Here is a 13,961-nt window from a genome sequence, read left to right as displayed (position 1 = left end):
GCACTGTGTTGTCCCCATTCTACATCAGAGAGCACTACGGTTCAGACAGGGCAAACTATCTTCTCAAGGTTATGTAGAATAAGCTGGGATTTTAACACAGGGATATGAACTCTGCTAAATCTGGCTGCTGGGATGGGGGTAAAGTATAACCCAGGTGGAACGGACTTGGGCAAAGGGAAAAGAAAAGACAGGGCATGCTGAGAAGAGGAGCTGCTGGAACCGAAGCAGATGGAGGTGACTGTGCTGGACTCAGGGCAGGGAGACTGACTCAGGCCAACTGATGCACATGAGCCTGGATCCTGCCCTGCCCAAGGACCCCACCCAAGAAAAACCACACAACAGAGCCACACATTTGTTTCATGTATCTTGTTATTAAGTTGCATTTTGTTTTTGTTTTCTATATTGAAGTGTGTAAAACCACAATCAGAATGAGGAGAGAAGACAACTTTTCTTTTTTATTTTAGTATCTTCCAAAATCTACCCAAAGTAATAAAACTTAAAAAAAAAAAATGTTACTTTGGTTTTAGGACAATATTTGGGACCATGTTCACACACCCGTTTGACCCTTCTTTCTAATTAATACCCTGTAGAATTTGTTCTTAGCTGAAGCAAGCTTAGTAACCTCAGAATAGCAGTTGTTTATCCAATCAACAAACTTTTATTGAGCACCTACTCCATATCGGACCATGTACAGACATGACAGTGAAGTGAAAGAAGCACAGTCTTTGTTCCCCTGGAATTAACACTGTAGTTGTGCAATAATTGAGGTAGGAAATAAATGAAAAACCAAATACATAAGATAGTATCAGATTGAGACACACAGTGGACAAATATAAACTAGAGTGACATGAAGGAGAATTATTCAGGAAGATCTACACCAGGTTGAGGGGTCAGGGTTTGCCCTGAGAACATGGTGTTTGAGCTGAGAATGGACAGTAAGGAGGAACCTGCAATGTGGAGATCTAAGACTGGAGGCAGCCAGGTGGAGGAAACACCCAGAGCAGAGACCCCAACAGAGATGAGAACTTGGGGTGTTGGAGCAACAGAGAAAACCAGTTTAGCTGGATCGTAGAGTGCCAGAGAGAGAGTAAGAGAAAATGAAATCCAGGATGTAACCAGGGACCAGATCAGGAAGGCGCTTGAAAGCTCAGCGTAAGACATTTGGATTTCACTTTAAGTGCTATGAAAGCCATTTGAGGATGGTAAGCAGAAGAGAGCTTATTTTCCTTCGTGAAAGTATCTACTTGATAGTTGTGTAGAGAATGAATTATAGGGGGGCCAAAGGAGGGTGAGAAATCAGTTAGAAAGATATTATAATGGTCCAGGTGGGTGAAGATGGAGCATGGACTAGGATGCTTTTGGTTTATTTGCAGCAAAGCAGACAGATGTGGAAAATGTTTTTAAGTTAGAGTTAAGAGGTCTCACTAACAGAGTGGATACGGTGGATGAGGAAGCTTGTGAAACCTAGGAAAATAACCAGCAACCAGGTTAGCAGAGTTTTGGTGCAAGGAACATGATGTATGGTGGTGATAATCAATGAAACACGTAGGTCTGGTGATGAACAAGCTGGTAGGGGTTTGGGGAAGAGGTTTCAAGGGTTCTACTTGGACCTAACAGGTTAGAGATGGTTATTAGATATTCATGTATAAATGGAAAGCAAGCATTTAATATATGAGTAGAGTTCAGAGGAGAGGACAGCCTAGAAATAGATTTTGACTTTTTCAACCTGTAGATGGTAAGTTAAACGTGTGACCAGATGAGATCATCTTGGGGAGAGAGAAGGGGAAAACTAGGTTTAGAGCATCTCAACATGTGAATTTCAGTTTCCTCATTTATAAAATAGAGATCATAACAGATACCCCATAGCATGGCTTTACAAATTAAATTTTATTAATACAGAAGTTCCAATCTGACTCCACATCCCCAGTTCGTTGTAACACCATGTCACAGTCCCGTCAAGGCCAATTTCACAAGGGCTAGGGTTTCTCAAGGGACAGGGTTTATTAACCGATTTGTAAAGCAAGAACCTACAGTTCTCCGCACCCCACCAGCACTTCTTTCTTTCGCTACATCCCTCCTTAACGAACTCTATCACCAACACATTTTTACACAAACATGCACAATATTTTTGGGTCATTTTTCCATGGACTGCTGAATCTCAAGCCCTCAAAAAAGATTTTCAAGACCCTGACCTGGGAGCGTATGACCCCAGGGAGTCATAGCTGGCATGGGTTGCACCCCATTACACAATGTCAATTAAAGTGGCAGCTGATTCCTCTTGGCTGGAACAAACAGGAGTTTCCCTTAGAGCCCTGGCCTGGTGCCCAGTGGGGTTAGTAGCAGGCAAAGGAGTCTTCAGTCACTGGGAGGAGCGAGGACACTGACACACACGCTCCTGATCTGCCCTCTCTGCCACATTCCATTGCGCAAAAGAAAGGTGGCAAATTCTGCCATGATAATAGCTAACATTTCTTAAGCTAACTCTGTGTCAAGAACTTGGGTAAGCAATTTCTATGCATTATCTTAGTTAATATTTCCAGCAATCCAGCAAGCTTTATACTGTTATAACCCACAAATTATATAAAATACTGAGACTCACAGAGATTATGTCATTGCTAAAAGTCAAACAACTAAGAAGTGGCTGAGATGTAATGCAGGTCTGCTCTGTGCACACTGAGCACAACAGTCCACAGTACTGTGTGTCAACCCCTTTCAGTCTATGTCAGCAACATTGACTTCCTATGCATACGGTGGGCTGAGCACTGGATGAGGAGTCGGGATGAGTCCTAGCTAGTAGCTATGTGGCCTGTAATAAGTCATTTACCTCCTCTGGATCTTAGTTTTCTTATATTCAAAGTGGAGAAAACAATCTCTGCCTCATCAGGAATATTGGGAGCACACAATGGGATAACTGAATTGTTTGCAAACTCTCAAGGGAGAAATGCACATTAAAGACAATGATGCTGATAATAATAAGATGATCATAATAATGATACACACATACACATACATACATACATACTAGAATGAACACATCTCAGGGCTTCTTTAGCTAATTACTAAGAATAATTAGAATAGTGCCTGGTCCCTATGTTCAATGGATATGAAGTAAATAAATAATTATATAAGGAGAAAGAGCTGATAAGAGAAAACTCTATAGACTCAACCCACTTCAAACATTTGAATCTGGAAATGAATCACCTATACACACATAAAGTTGGGAGTAAAATGAACTTTACCTACCTAGCAGTTAGCACTATACCTAGCATACAATAGGTTCTTTGTATAGTTATTTTCTCATTGTCTCTCATTTCCTCTTTCTCAATCCCACTCCTTTTCCTTCTCTCTCTTCTCTCTCTCTAACTCTCTCTTTCTCTTCTCTTTCTCTTATATGTACATATATTATCTCTTCCTTCTATTTGAATATATATGTACATACTGAGGCAGGGTCTTGCTCTTTTGCCCAGGTTAGAGTACAGTGGCATGATCACCACTCACTGTAGCCTTGACCTCCTGGGTCCAAGAAACCCTCCTACCTCAGTCCTGAGTAGGACTGCAGTTTCAGACCTCCATGCCCACCTGCTTTTTTTATTTTTTATTTTTGTAGAGACGGAGTCTCACTATGTTGCCCAGGCTGGTCTCAAACTTCCGAGCTTAAGCGAACCTCCCACCATAGCTTCCCAAAGTTCTGGAAATACAGGCATGTGCCACCATGCTCAGCCCCTTTTGTACATTTTTAATCATCTTTCAGTCACTTCCTTTCTTCTCTCATTTCTTCTTTTCTTTCAGTTCTTCCATATTCTCCCTAATGCCTCCTTTCTCTTTCCTACTCCTCTATTCGTTTTTTCTAGCCACTACATAATGAACCCTCTTCTTTGTTTTCTTTCTTTTAGGTCTTCACTTATAGCAAGCTCTTTCTTCGATCATTTTAGATAGAAAATTCATCTATGAGGCCTCCACAGAAAGACTTCTTAGAAATTCAACCATGATCACCTTCCAATAGTGAAAATCCCATTTCACGTTCCAATCTGCAGATTGACTCACCCTCAAAGGCACCCTAAAAACAATCCATCCAATCAAGGCCACCTCTTCCATTAATACAGTCATTGAAGGGAAGCTTGTCAATTCCATGAAATGTGTGTCCATCTATGTTACTGTAATAGCTTGCGTTTTTCAAGAACTAGCTGTGTGGCCTTCTGTCTCCCCCTATGAACGCTGAGCCTCTGGGAATCCTTATTTACATTTCTACTTTCATTTAACTTCCATAACAACCTTACGGGTAGACCCTATTTTTTCCCCAACTTAGACATAAAGAAATAAACTCTAAAAACCACAAGAAGAAAGGAAGGAAGGAAGGAAGGAAGGAAGGAAGGAAGGAAGGAAGGAAGGAAGGAAGGAAGGAAGGAAGGAAGGAAGGAAGGAAGGGAAAGGGATGTGGGAAGGGATAGAGGGAGGAAGAACATTCTCCCAAATATTATATATTATGAGAAGAACATAGAGATCAAGCCCAGGTCCCCCAAGTCTATTAATGTTGGAAAGGCACAGAAAAACCCAAATCCTTCACCGTCTTTCTAAAGATTCACCATCAGAGTTATTCAGGGTAGAGAAAGTATAGATTAAGATTGTAGAATAAGACAGACCTGGATTCATTCATAGCTGTACCACTCACTAACTTTGTGACCTTGAGTTAGTTATTTAGGCTCCCTACGCTTCATTTGTCCTAATGAAAATAACAATTTCTCTTATAGAGTTAAAGTGACAATCCATATAAAACCCTTAACAGGTTCCTCGTAAATAGTATATCAAGTAAAGTTACCTATTGGCTGCAAAGTTTTGATTCCTGGAAAGGATGATCCCTTAAGCCAACATCAATAAATACAAGGGGCCAGAATACAGATTTCTATGATGGCCTGAACTAAATTTAAAGCAGAGTAACCTCTACCCCAACCTATAGAGAAAAAGGACAAATTGAGGTACAGCAGACTCTCATGGTCCTAGTATCTAATTTCCAGAAATCATCACAATGGCCAACCTTGGCCACTTTGAAGTTCTTACACTCCACAAGTTTTCCAGCAAGTCCCACTGCTTCTAATGACAAAGCATTCCAGACATCCCTGGTCCCAGAGAGTCATAGCAGGAGACCTGAGATACTGTTTTCTTGCACAAAAGCCTCAGACTCCTCAGACTATTGCATCACAGGGATATCAGAGAGGAGATGATAGCACCTGTTCTTATTCTCCTGTTGATTATAAGATAGATCAACTACTCATGTTCAACCACCTCAAAGCCCATAGGTATAACTAGGGCTTGGGTAAGAGATCAGCTGCCTCAGACACCCTTTGAAGACAACAGGAGCTCTTGAGGTTAGAGTTAAGAAGTGACCTCAGGCTGTCTACTCTTCACATCCCTGATGACTCTGCCCTAAAAGGGACTCCTCAAAACATTACTTGACAAGTTAAAACCAGAGGTGCAAACCCAGTATGCACTTTCAAATTTTCTTGTAGGTCCTTCAGTTTGGCCCACCACACTTAACCCCTTCACTCTTCAGATAGGGAGACCTACTATGAGCAAGGCATTATGGTAGGTGTTGAGAAAAGCAAAAGTGCATCATCAGTCTTGCTTAGCCAGGAGGATAGTGGACAATAGCAATGGCTTGACAGCATGGCTTCACTTTCATTCTATTCTACAGAGTTAAATTGAGTCTCTAGAGAGACGTGTCTCATCTCTCCCTTGGCCTTTCTATGAGCTTCCATCTGTGGCTCTGCTATGGTTTGAATATATACCCCAAATTTAATGTGTTGGAAACTCAATCCCCAAATTCATATGTTGGTTATACATGGGGCTTTTGGGAGGGTAAAGTAATCAGAGGGTACACTCCATGATAGAACTGGTGGCTTTTATTTTTTAATTTAATTTAATCTTTATTTTTAGAGACAAGGTCTTGCTATGTTGCCCAAGCTGATCTCGAACTCCTGGACTCAAGCAGTCCTCCTGCATCAGCTTCCCAAAATGCCTGGATTACAGGTATAAGCCACCATGCTCGGCAGACTGGTGGCTTTATAATAAGAGTAACAGAGACTTGAACTGACACACTCTTGCCCTCTCATTTTGTGATGCCTTCTGCCATGCTATTATGTGTCAAGAAGGCCCTCACCAGATGCCAGCCTCTTGATCTTGGACACCCCAACCACCAGAACTGTGAGCTAAATAAACCTCTTTTCCTTATCAATTCCTCAGTCTCAGGTATTCAGTTATAGCAACAGAAAATGGACTAAGAAAGGATCTATTCAAAGTCTGACTAACTAAACCTTTTAAGGCATTGACAATTGCTTTTTTGAGAAGGTCATCCTGATCAAGGTCAAGGTATGAGGTTGCTCATCCACTCAGCCTACACATCACTGTGTTTGGCACTCGGTCTCTAGTAATGCCCTAGCTTCAGTAAAGGTTTTGCCTATATTCTTTTTGTTTCTGTTGTTGTTGTTGTTTTTATCAAAGGAAGATAAAAACCTTAAAGAAGCTCCAAACCCCCTACTGTGCCATCTTTGTATCAGTCACTTCATTTTCCAGTCAAATAATCAGGTCCAGAGACAGGGGCAGAGTCAAGCAGACCTGAGGGACAGTGCTGGCCCAAAGCCTGCTCTCTTGCCTCCAGCCTGGTGGTGCTGCTGCTGTCAAGACATTTGGGACAATTTACTCATTTTGCCCCTGTATAGTAAAGTCTGGGAAGGACGGCGTATGAATCTGTTCTCATACTGCTGATAAAGACATAACCAAAATTGGGTAATTTATAAAGAAAAAGAGGTTTCACGAACTCCCAGTTCCATATTGCTGGGGAGGCCTCATAATCATGGCAGAGGACAAAAGGCACATCTTATGTGGTGTCAGACAAGAGAGAAAATGAGAGTCAAGAGAGAAAAAGGAAACCTGTTATAAAACCATCAGATCTTGTGAGACTTATTCACTACCACAAGAACAGTATGGGGGAAACTGCTCCCATGATTCAATTATCTCCCACTGGGTCTCTCCCACAACACATAGGAATTATGGGAGCTACAATTCAAGATGAGATTTGGGTGAGGACACAACCAAACCATATCAGAGGGCTCCCCGGATTGATGCCTTGGTGATTACTTGAGGGAGGAAATGTGCTGAACAAGATTTTCTCTGATGATTTCCCACTCGGTCTCATTGTTATAACCAGGAGACTTCAGCTGGTCTCAGAAACCTTGACATGTAGTTGGGCTGCAAAGTTCATTACATGTAGCGTACTATCTCATTTGGTGTGAAGAATCAAATTTGGTGAAAGAATTACACAGAGTTAATGGTTTTCCAGTCAATTAACATTTATTAAGATCCACCTGCAAGATAAGATGATTCATTCATTCATTCATTCATTTATTCATTCAATACAGTTCATGTCCTTGTCACATGGTGGGGGCCGCAATATGTGGTTGTCTTAGCACTCAAGCTTTGGGGTCAGGCAGTTTTGGCTGGGCTCTTGAATTTGTTTTGCTAATTGCTTGACTTTGGGTAAGTCCCCTAAGCTTTATGAGGTGCACTTTCTTTAACATTATAATGACAGCAATAGTTACTACATTATTTTTCAAAGAAATAATGTAGGTTAATGAGTCACATGGTAATTGGCATATTACCATTCAAAAATTGTATGTATTAAAAACAATAAAGAGTGAGAGATTGTGATTAGATGAAATCATTAGTCCACAAGCAAGCTGTCTCCTGTTTTATTTGGGAAAACATTTCAGAAAGCCCTGAAATGTTTATTTTACATTTGAAACACTTATTTGTCAGGAAAGAAAAGGCAGTATGTTATCATGTGTATATCATTTGGGACAAAACACACTGACACAAATAAGTTTCACCGTTGAATGTGCTTAGACTTGTAATTTTCTTCTTACTCACAAAAATGTTTGTGACTTGACCACAGTATTTCCAGTAAATCACTCAAGTAAATGACCTTATAGGAGATCATTTGCACTTTTATCTCCTTTTGGTTTAATATCAATTTGAGCTTACACTCCATTGAATTGGACTCCTTCAGTGTTTTCCAGTATTTACATCCTACAGTGAACTGATATCATGCATGGAGAAATCACCCCTTCCTATCCTATCCAACAAGTGCTAATAAATGTTTAACAACCAGCTCTGTGGAAATAGGAGTTGGGGAAAGCCCTAATTAGTAGCATTAACCAAGTTTTATTTTTTTGAGACAGGGTCTTGCTTGTTGCCCAGGCTGGAGTGCAGTGGGGTGATCACAGCTCACTGCAGCTTTGACCTCTGGGCTCAAGTGATTCTCCCACTTCAGCCTCCAGAGTAGATGGGACCACAGGTGTGCATCATCATGCCTGGCTAATTGTTATTTTTTGTAGAGATCAAGTCTCCCTATGTTGCCCAGGCTGGTCTCGAACTTCTTGGCTCAAGCAATCCTCCCATCTCAGCCTCTCAAATTGTTGGGATTACAGGTGTGAGCCACTGTGCCCAGTCATTAGCCAAGTTTTGCAGTGTAAATACTACCCCCATGGTCAATTTCCAGTTACCAATATGACATGACTAGGACAAATTATCAGAAAATGATGAGTTTGGAATATTTGTTACCTCTGTTTTCAATATAATTTATACACTTTTAGGTTGATATATATTGATTTTAATAATGCCTGTGTTTAAAAATCAGCTTCCAAAATTCCTAACCATTTAACAGTTGGCTCTTCCCAGCCTATATGTTCTGGCTCCAGGGACCACCGGGTAAAGTAAGAACCTATCCAGAATCCAATGCAAGTCCTGTCACAAACTGATCTATACACTTGGGACATTAAATTTATTTCTCTAAGGTTGTTTCTGCACATGTAAAGTGGGAGTAAGAATCCCTACCCTTCAGAGACTGTAAGGATTGGAGAAAATGCAAGTGTAGCCCATGCACATGAATGGTAGCCTTAGTCATGGTGCCATTGCTCTTATCGCTGGGTGATACTAGAATCGCAGGATCAAAGGAAAGTGTTAAGATCAGATCAGGATTTTAAAAAGAGCCCTCTCACAGGAACATGATGAATTTTGGAAACTGGGGTAATAAAAGAGGGGTGTTGGGAAACCCATTTATATTATTCTGAAAATGAAGCACACACAGCTCTGGTGGGATACAAGTTGATTTTTGGTGGTACATAGGTGCATATTCCATGTTCTGATAACATTACACATATTTTGAGAATTTTATTCTATTTATAATAAAAGACATTGCCTTTCCACTCTTTTCAAACATTTCATTGTTTACGTATGCATAAATTTTCTAATTGTTTTAATATATATGAATGTAAATAAATTTTATTTAAAGAGTAACATTCCATAAATACCAAGACAGAAGGTGTTCTAATATTGGGAAAAAATGTGTAGGTGTTTCATAAATGAGGGAAGTTTAGAGGATAGTGAATTAAAGTACCATGGTGGTTCAAAGGATGTACACAGGACAGGGCAGTGGAGATGGAATCCAGACGGGGATAACACCTGAGGTTTGGGGAGTGACTGGATTGGCAGGGAAGAGAGGAGACGGATGGTAAAAGGCTGGGCACATCAAGTGGAGTGAAAACTCAGATCACAAGTCAGAAAATCTGCGACCAAAGGGTTTTGTTGTGAGTTAAATTGACTTGTTGTATGTACTTCAAAAACCAAGAGCTATGTCTACCAAGAGCAAAAGAAAGACTTTCTACTGAGAGCTGCTAGATGGTAAGCCCAGATAGAGACGGGAGAGGCAGAGGCAGTCATGAAATTCCTCCCATTTGATTCTTCAGTGGTCGCTGGCTCCTTAGAAACTGAGTGTTATTCTAAAAGAGACAACCCACGGCCACTGCAGAAAAATACAAAGAGAGGGAGAAAAGGATATAAGCAAGGAGAACACACACACACACACACACACAAGCAAACACACACACGATACGTGCAAAGAAACAGAGGGGGATCAGGTAAGTTTTCTCTACACTGATTTTCGAAGTGTGAGCCTGATTCTGTCACTGTCCTGCTAAACATTCTTTGATGACTTCCCATTACTCCGATTCACATTTTGTTACATGATCTGTAAGTCCATCCATTGGAGAGCTGGCCCATTACCCCAGTGCAAACTTTGTTACATGATCTACAAGTGTATCCCTTGGAGAGCTGGCCTCCACACCTCCTGACGCTCTGGGTGCCCTTCATGTATTCCAGTCACACTGACCAGGACTCGGTTTCTCACATTCTCCCTGCTCTGTTTCACCCCAAGGCCTTTGTGCCTGTAGTTTCCTCTGCTTAAAATGTGCTTTGGACCACACTCTATCTACTCCCACTTCAGATCTCAGTTGTCTTATCCTTTCCTCAGAGAAAACTTTTCTCATCCCCCACTGTAAGTAGGAGAGGACACCAAGTTACATTCTATCATGGTATCCTTTAGCCTTCCTTCATGACATTTATCACATGTACCTTCCTGGGCAGTTATCTGATTGGCTTCTAAGTGCCTGCCTGGGCTGGAAATTCTCAGAGTAAGGAGTCCACTGATTTTTCTCATCATTGTATCCCCAGTAACTAGTACAGGAATTACCTAATGGGCATCCAGTAAATATGTGTTCGATATGTGTTGGTAACTCATATGCACTTTCCTCTAACCCTACTTCGGTTCTCAGTGCTTTGCAGGCAAACTTAAGAGCTTCAGAACCATAGAGATATTCCATTTTCCAGACTAGATGACATGTAGGAAAATATTTGAGGCTTGCCTTTTCCAGGAAATTCACCTCTTCCCTGTCAGGTACTTTTGATTTTGACACTTCCACTTCACAAATTATGTACTAAGTACTCACCTGGACCGTTAAGGTCAGTACCCTCAAAATCGAAAAGGGAGTGTGTAAAAACATTTTTTTGAAACAGAGTCTTGCTCTATCACCCAGGTTGGAGTGCAGTGGCACGATCTCCCTGCAAACCCCGCCTCCCGGGTTCAAGCGATTCTCCTGCTTCAGCCTCCAGAGTAGCTGACACTACAGGTGTGTGCCACCATGCCCGGCTAATGTTTGTATTTTTTTTTTTTTGAGACAGATTTTTGCTCTTTGTTGCCCAGGCTGGAGTACAGTGGCATGATCCCAGCTCACTGCAACCTCTGCCTCCCGGGTTCAAGCAATTTTCCTGTCTCAGCCTCCCAAGCAGCTGGGATTACAGGGGCCTGCCACCACTCCCAGCTAGTTTTCGTACTTTTTTAGTAGAGACTGGGTTTCACCATGCTGGCCGGACTGGTCTCGAACTCCTGACCTCAGGTGATCCGGCCACCTCAGCCCCCCAAAGTGCTGGGATTACAGGTGTGAGCCACCATGCCCACCCAAAACTTTTGAAAACAGAGTTTAAGTTTGTTTATGTTCTTTGGCCCAGTCATTTCGCTTCTAAGAATATGCCCTAAAGAAATGATCACAGAAATCTACAAAGATTTAGCCTCAGCTAAAGACTGTTCACTGATACCTGTGTATCTTTAAAAAAAAAAACCTTGGAAACAACTTATATAAAGTGTAATCTGTTCTCGGTGTAAAAGATTATTCAATCTTGGAAAGTAATGTGATGGATCTTTAACATCAAGGAAAAATATTCTTGATTAATTATTAATGTGAAAAATTAGGTTATAAAACAAGATATACAATATAATTTCATAATTTCTCTTTTTTTTAAGTATATACTTACCTAGTCAAAACCCTAGGAAAATATGTCAAGTTATTAGTAAGGGTAAACTCTAGGAAGTAGGACTACAAATTATTTCTTCTTCTTCCTCCTCCTCCTCCTTCTTCTTCTTCTTCTTTCTTCTTTTTCTTTCTTCTTCTTTTCCTTCCTCCTCTCATCATTCTCCTTTTCTTCTCCTTCTTCTTCCTCTCCTTCCCTCTCCTCGTGTCTTCTTCCCCTCCCTTTCTTCTTTCTCCTCCTCCCCTCTTCTCCTTCCCCTTCTCCTTCTCCTTCTTCTTCTTCTGTCTTATTTTCAGAGAAATACACAATGAACCTGTATTGTTTCCAGGAGAGAAGATTGAAGGCAAGAATGGAGAAAGAAGATTTACCAATGTGATGAAATAAGGAACAGGTTATATCACTTGACCATGAAATGCTGAACCTGGAAGACGTGCTGTGAAAAGAGGACCCACCTTTCCCGCACACCATGTACGCATCTCACAGAGAACGTAAGTTCCCACCTTTCCACAATTTCCATTCCACAGATGGCAAATTAACCAGACCAGTCATTGCCAGGATTTGAATCAAAACCTCCTGACTCCAGTCAAGGCTCCTTCTGATAGAAAACTATATCTATAAAATATAAATAAGTGTATATATGCAAATATTTAAATTAAGAGCTCAGAGGTGTTATAGGAAATAGGAAGGAAAAAGAATGTAAGGGAATATTTATGAGCCCTACTTAAATATATACAACCTCCAGTCAAATACTACTATTTATTATTTTTATTTATTATAAATAATAATACTTATGAATGGGATGAATATCTTCAGGCACTAAAAGAGAATGAATCCACAAAGAAAAGAGAAGTAAATTATCCAGTCCAGAAAGCACCTCATCAGCCCAGACAAACACTCAGAGAGGCATTTAGCAACAACTTGTGGGAGAAGGGTTTCCGTTGTATATTTTATGATGTCCTTCATCATTCTGTTGAATTGTATGTTCAGAGAAATGTGGCAAGGCCTATTTCTCTTTCCCACATCTCTAGATTTTTACTTTCTACCCGACCAAAGCCCTGTACTAGAAGACAGAAATTGTCAACTGACTCTATTAACAATTTCAGCCCCCGAAACTGTACCCTCAAATGATATGATTTAAATGCGGACTACCAGTGCCTCTAGAGAACTTAGTGCATTGACAACATGGAGGAGGAGCTTTGTGTCTTATTCAGAGGAATTCCCTACTGAAAGGCAGTGCCTGCTTTCGGATTATCTGCTTATTTTATCCTCTGCAATAGGACCTTGCATTGTAGCCAGGATCTCAATGTGCTTCACAAATGTTACCTAGAGACCAGTATTAGTTTTATCTTTTTTTCAGAATTGTTTCTAGTATTGGATGACTAATAAGATTTTTAGTGCAACATTCAGGGTTTACATTTCAACAGAGCTAACAGGCCAAAACTGGGGTGATATTTTCTTTCTCTCCTTCCTGAAGGCATTAGTTCTCTGGCTGGGAAAGTGTAGCAGGGGCCAAAAAAACCTCAGAACCCCTTGATCTCTCCATCTGGAACCTTCGCCCCCGCATTGGCATTGACTAATTCTAAGATCCGAAAGATAACTGTCTTTTGGTCATAAGAAAACTTTGGTTCCCTGAAAGCCAACTCATTATAAACCTCAGACATATAATTTAAATGAAATCAGGTTTTAATCTTGCTTGTGTTAACAAGTAATAAAAACATTACTCAAGGTATCGTTAGCTGCTATTATAAACAAATTTCAAAAATGTATAATGTCCCAAACACAACAGAAGTTTCCACCTATATAAAATCCTAAATGGCTGGTGTTCATCCGCAAGTGGATGTATTCCTGATTCCAAGAAACGGAGTCTTCCCTCTTGTGGCTCCATCATCTTCAACATGGAATTCCAAAAATGGCTTGTCCATGTCAGCACCAAAATGATAGACAGGAAAGACCATGGAAGAGACAAGGAGAGATCTTTAAGCACCAAACCAGAAAGTAGAACATTTCTGATCAGTTTTTTTTCTAAGTAAAGTTTTTTTTTTTATTGAAGCACAACACACACACACACACACACACACACAGAGAGAGAGAGAGAGAGCTTGAAAAAAATTGCAGCTCAAAAAGTTTTTGCAAGCTGAGAACACCCATGTGACCAGCATGAAGGTAAAGAAATAAAATATCAGCATCCCAGAAACCTCCCTTTTCCTCCTGCTCTGTTCACCTCTCAACAAAGGTAACCACTGTCCTGACTTTTACCACCACAGAAC

The sequence above is a fragment of the Macaca mulatta genome, chromosome 8 (assembly GCF_049350105.2).
Source record: "Macaca mulatta isolate MMU2019108-1 chromosome 8, T2T-MMU8v2.0, whole genome shotgun sequence".
Taxonomy (NCBI): Eukaryota; Metazoa; Chordata; class Mammalia; order Primates; family Cercopithecidae; genus Macaca; species Macaca mulatta.
The sequence above is the reverse complement of the archived record's forward strand: the minus strand, read 5'-3'. Positions refer to the sequence as shown.